General features: G+C 38.1%; 1 long non-coding RNA gene across 1 annotated transcript; it reads left to right on the top strand.

Annotated features, from left to right (window-relative positions):
- Window positions 1-1,240: 1,240 nt before the first annotated feature.
- On the top strand, window positions 1,241-4,727 carry LOC308369132. The gene is made up of 3 exons (XR_013968745.1): window positions 1,241-1,363; window positions 4,290-4,417; window positions 4,533-4,727. It is a non-coding gene; the product is annotated as an uncharacterized lncRNA (long non-coding RNA).
- The last annotated feature ends 1,529 nt before the right edge of the window (window positions 4,728-6,256 follow it).

Raw genomic sequence — 6,256 nt, 5'->3', positions numbered from 1 at the left:
AATCTCAAGATGGCCTACCTTCTGAAGTGTATATATAGATTGATTTCTCATGTATAATGCCGACTTCAATGAGTTTATTGATACAGATCGTAACACAGACATCAACGAACTTGATACATTTCAGTTGTTTTTTTCTGGTCGGGTTCTGAGCTAGCGGATGCAGAAATTCAACTGATATGTCCGGTAAGTCTGTAAGATAAGAAAACTTTGGTTGAATAGTTGTTGCTAATTTTTTAAGTAATTGTGCAGTCCTGTTGAAAATATGTGTTTTAAATGTTTGTTTAGGGATTTTAAACTGCACCAATGGCTCATACATTTTTGTATTGGTTTGTGTTTTTCTCCAGCCTCCTCCCCTGCCAAGACAGACACATTTTCTACCTTCCCATGACAGGCTGGACGACAGTGGATTGGAGTACTCAAAGTACTAATTCAATCAAAAGCTCCAAACATACTCACAGAATATGAGAAATCTGGTACCATATGCACAAAAAACAGGGTGCTACTTGTGAGGGTTGCTGTCAGCAATCTTGAGGAGAGATGAGAATTGTAAGTTGACGACACTGTCAAAGTGTGAGATTCAAAAGTATTGACAGTGGAGTGGAAGTTGTTCTTATATATCTCATACTTAAAATTAATATTTTAGTCAATACATGTGAAGTGTGAGTATAACTGATGGCAATACATGTTTCTAATTGAAGAGTTCAGGTGCAAAAACTTAAAAATTTAGGTATGATATAAAGGGAAATATTCTCAGTGCCTACTATACGATAATCATGCCAGCTGTGTTTTTTCCAATTTACCACAAAAAAGGTCAGGTGGACTTCTGAACTCTTCAATGTGTGTTTAGAAATGGTTTGGTTGATGCTGTCTGTTATTTTCAGTTACCCATCCAGTGATGACAAGGTGCGTCTTGACAAGAATGTTGTCACCACGTTTCCTAAATTGAGTGTCAAAATCCAGGAACACAATGAGGGATATGTAAGTGTTACCTTCCCACCCCACATTTTACTGATGTACCAAATGTTTATTGTTTCAGAAATAAGGGCCATTGTATTTTTGGTATTATCGACTGATGCCTCATGTCCACTCTCTACCTTCAACCCATGAAAAGGAACACTTACACCCCCACCCCCCCCCCCCCCAATATCTCAGTAAATATAGCCTGTAAATTCAAATGAATAAATTGGATGGAATATTTATCTTTGTACATCTTAGTTTGACTTCGATAGCCAGTTTGAGGGGAAAGCTGATCTTTTCCTTCGCAAATGGCAGATGAACATCATCCCTAAGCTAATGAAGGTTGCTGCGTTGGAGTTGTCTGAGGATCTGGAAAATCCTTCAACCACCAGGAACAACAGTGATGGTATGTTGGTTCGCATTCAGAAAGATAGGGGGGAAATGCACTTATAACTTTTATGCAATGGATAATAACTGAAGCCAGTTTAATTGTTCAAGATAACTTAAAGTGCATATGACACCTCAATACTATTTTTTTTTAATAAATAGAACGAAGGTGGTATTTCACAATCGATATATATATGTTGAGGAAAAATATACACATTTGACTTGTTAAAATCATCATTTGAATGCAGCGCCACTGAGCTACCGACTTCCCAAGCGACTCACTACCACCCTGCGTTAAAAAACTTAAATTACTTAAACGGAGGTACTCTGTTGCACTTGGTCGCCATTTTTCCTGACAGAAAACACATTTTCTCAGGGAGCCACCGGCTATTTTCTCAGTTGTAAATATGCCTTCACGGTGTGTTGCAGCATATTGCTCGAACGTCAGTTCCCATTCTTTTAGCCTTTTCAAATTTCCAAAAGACGAGGAAGTACGCGAGAAGTGGGTGCAGAATGTGTGTCGCACAAGAGTGCCTTCTCCAGCAAGCTTGAAATGACAACTAAAGTAATTTGCTGTGAAGTAATGCTGGAAGCATTGCTCTCTTTCCATTAAATAGGGAATGTATTTCACGTATTTAGAATGGCTGACCTAACAAACAACAGCTGTGAAAGAGCTACAGTACCTTGCGTAAGTATTCACCCCCTTGGATGTTTTACCCTTTTATGGCTTTTATAAATCAGTCATGGTCAATATAAGTTGGCTTTTTGGACAAAAAAATTCACAAAATAGCTCTCTTTAATGTCAAAGTGAAAATATATTTCTACACAGTCATGTAAATTAAATACAAATATGTAATGAAAATAAGTGATTGCATAAGTATTCACCCCCTTTATCACCCCCTTTATATAGACTGACCTAATTCAACAGAGGTCCAGCCAATTGGTGCTAGAAGTCTCACAATTAGTGATATGGGGATCAGTGTGCAGTAAATGTGTCTCAAGTGATTGTAGTATAACGACACCTGTGTCTGGAAGGTCTATTCACTGGTCAGTATTCAGTAATCAGTATTCCTGGCTACTGTTACAACATGAAGACCACAGATCACCCTAAGAAACTCAGAGAAAAGGTTATTGAAAAGTACAGGTCAGGGGAAGGATACAAAAAAATGTCCAAGGCACTTAACATCCCCTGAAATTCTGTTCAATCCATCATGAAGAAATGGAAGGAATATGGCACATGTGTAAATCTGCCTAGATCAGGCCGTCCTTACAAACTGAGTGACCATGCAAGAAGGAAACTAGTAAGAGAGGCCACCAAGACACCTATGACTACTCTGAAGAAGTTTCAAGCTTCAGCAGCTGGTATGGGAGAGACTCTGCATACCAACACTGTTGCCTTGGTTCTTCACCAATCAAAGCTTCATTGAAGAGAGCCACTGTTGAAAAAATGCTCCACTTTGGTCTCATCAAACCACAGAACCTTCTTCCACTTGACCATGGAGACTTCCACATGCCTTTTGGCGAACTGTAGTCGATCCTTTTTTTCAACAGTGGCTCTCTTCCATAAAGCTTAGATTGGTGAAGAACCAAGGCAACAGTGGTGGTATGCAGAGTTTCTCCAATCTCAACTGCTGAAGCTTGAAACTTCTTCAGAGTAGTCATAGGTCTATTGGTGGCCTATCTTACTAGTCTCCTTCTTGAACGGCCCCTCAGTTTGTGAGGACGGCCTGATCTAGGCAGATTTACACATGTGCCACAATCCATCCATTTCTTGATGATGGATTTAACAGAATTCCAGGGGATGTTTAGTGCCTTGGACATTTTTTTGTATCCTTCCCCTGACTTATACTTTTCAACAACCTTTTCTCTGAGTTGCTTAGAGTGATCTTGGGTCTTAATGGTTTAACAATAGCCAGTAATACTGATTACTGAATACTGACCAGTGAATGGACCTTCCAGACACAGGTGTCGTTATACTACAATCACTTGAGACACATTCACTGCACACTGACCCCCATTACACAAATTGTGAGACTTCTAGCACCAATTGGCTGGACCTCTGTTGAAATAGGTCAGTCTATACAAAGGGGGTGATAAAGGGGGTGAATACTTATGCAAGCACTTATTTTCATTACATATTTGTATTTAATTTACATAACTGTGTAGAAATATATTTTCACTTTGACATTAAAGAGAGCTATTTTGTGAATTTTTTTGTCCAAAAAGCAAACTTATATTGACCATGACTGATTTATAAAAGCCATAAAAGGGTAAAACATCCAAGGGGGTGAATACTTACGCAAGGTACTGTAAGAGACTGGAGGCAAACGGTACATCTGCCTCAATGAGGGGGGCGTTATACTTATTAGCAGCGAGGCTAGCTAACTTCTATGTCATCACTGTCAGAACTCGGCTCTTCTGCTGGCTCGTCTTCCAGATACGGCTCAATGCTCACAATCACCTTTACAAACTGATCCGGATCGAAGTCTTCCTCAATCTCATCTCTGCTTGAGTCTGTTGCAGAAAATTGCTCAAAATTGCTGAATTCTTCAACCTCCATCGCTAGTTGTGTGGCGTGGGAACGAATGAGGTCTACTGCCAGGTGACCCTGTGATGTCAGTGGTGGTAGACTTCATTCGTTCCCACACCACACAGCTATCGATGGAGGGTGAAGAATTCAGCAATTTTGAGCAATTTTCTGCCACAGACTTCAGGTTTCAGGTAAGCCGGCACTGCTTGCCGAAGAGCGTCGCGAAAACCACACTTTGAAATCGTGTACAAACCTAATTTTTCAATCATCGGGTTTACACATGACTTCAAAGTACTATGTTTTATGTATAGTCTTGATAATTATATGCCGTTTACCTTTTTTTTTTAGGTGTCATATGCACTTTAACCTTGTGTAATGGTAGATATCTAATTTGGATTCTAATATTTTCATGTAGACATGCTTTGCTTCAAAGCACTTCAGATGCTCATACACCTTCTTCCACCAATGCCATCAGGACGAGGGGCTGGATGGAGTCGCTGCAGTGTTAAATCAGCCATTTCCTACCTCATGGACTTTGTGCAAGTATGTTTGTGTCTTATGACTTATTGGTTGCATCACTGAACCTCCTGATGTTGTGTTGTGGTCTCCTCCCCATGCTGGTTTAATAATGTAGTAATTCAAACGTTTTGTGTTACAGCCTAGAACGAGCATTTCATCATTGCTTGAGAATCCTGATTCATCGAGAGGCCACCAGCCTAGCATTGTGTGCATTGGACACCCAAGCGGAGCTGCCCAGCAGTAGCTGATCGTCGCAAGAAGTGACAAGATTGCTATGCCACTTGGAGATGAAGGGCTGATGTATTGGGCCTTATTGAAAAAAAAAACATTTACATTTGCAGTCGAGTTGGAAATTATATTAGAAGATATCAAGAGTCTGTGGATTTTTGTTTAGTTTTTTTTTTTTACTTTTTTTCTTTCATTTCCAATTCAGTTGAATTTGTTTTTGTTTGTTTCAGAACCAGTTGCTGTATGGTTACCTGTTAGTTTTTTTTTATATATATATACAGAATAAAAATACAGAGAATGGGAAATTGTAGTTGTTCTCAGCTTAGTCTTGTTCAAACACAATTCATTTAAGCCCCTTTTCCGACTGGCCAAAAACTGGTTTAAACCATTTAAAATTAAAATAATTATTGTGTTATTAGGTGAGTATAGTTTTTTTAAGTTGAAAGTGCTTTAAATATTCATTTTTTTTAACTAGTTTTTAAAGATTAATCAAATTATTGTTGTATACTATTATATTACATCTCATAAAAAATTATATACAGGATTTTTAAACAAATAATGCCATTAAAACCAACTAATAACAGCACATTTCTGTAAATGTAAGCATTATTACCCGTATAACAATGTTAATCTACCATCTTCATGGGTAATTTAATTTAACAGCACATTTCTGTAATTATGAGACCAATAAATGGATTTAGTGTGTGAACAAGTGATAGAGAGAGGCATATTCTCAAAGGCTGAAAGATCAGGTAAGTGACTATACACTAAAAATTATAATAAACGGTAATTTTCTGGCAGCTGGGGCGCCAGAAAAAATACCGTAAAATAACATTAAATTACAACATTTTCACATTTTAAAACAATTAAATGACCTAGAAAAATGGAAAATAAATGTTGTATTACGAATAATGTTCGTAATACAACGTTTATTTACCGTTTTTCTAGGTCATTTAATTGTTTTAAAATGTGAAAATGTTGTTATTTAATGTTAAAAAACCTGAAAATAAGGGAAAATCTTGGTAAAATTACAACTAAAAACTGTATTTTAATTACGGGAAATAACCGTATTTTTACGGTACAGTAATTTTCTGTTATTTTACGGTATTTTTCTGGCACCCCAGCTGCCGGAAAAAAACCGTTTTTTTACGGTACAGTAATTTTCTGTTATTTTACGGTATTTTTCTGGCACCCCAGCTGCCGGAAAAAAACCGTTTTTTTACGATTTTTTTTTTTACAGTGTAGGGAGAGAGGGGTGATGGGGTATCACTACCTTGTTTTACCCAAGTCCAGTGCTTGTATCTGGGGCTGTCTTTATAGTGACTTGGTTTGGATTCAGGGAAACCATTAAAAAGCAGAGCATATTATAATGTAAGGCAATAGGGTGAGTAACAAAAAACAAATCATCACTATCGTCAACATGTCAGCTCTGTGGCAGCAAAACTGGGACAGTGTTCCACCCCATGTTCCCATGCATAAGGCCAGAATCACACACACACACACACACACACACACACACACACACACACACACACACATACCGCAAATACAGAATTCTTCCAACAAAAGCATATTAAGGCTAACATCACATACTGGAGCTCGGGGCTTGTCCTCACAGCCAGGAAACTCTCACTG

Source organism: Sprattus sprattus, assembly GCF_963457725.1.
Source record: "Sprattus sprattus genome assembly, chromosome: 8".
Classification (NCBI taxonomy): domain Eukaryota; kingdom Metazoa; phylum Chordata; class Actinopteri; order Clupeiformes; family Clupeidae; genus Sprattus; species Sprattus sprattus.
Note: the sequence above shows the minus strand (reverse complement) of the source record. Positions and strands in the feature narration are given on the sequence as shown.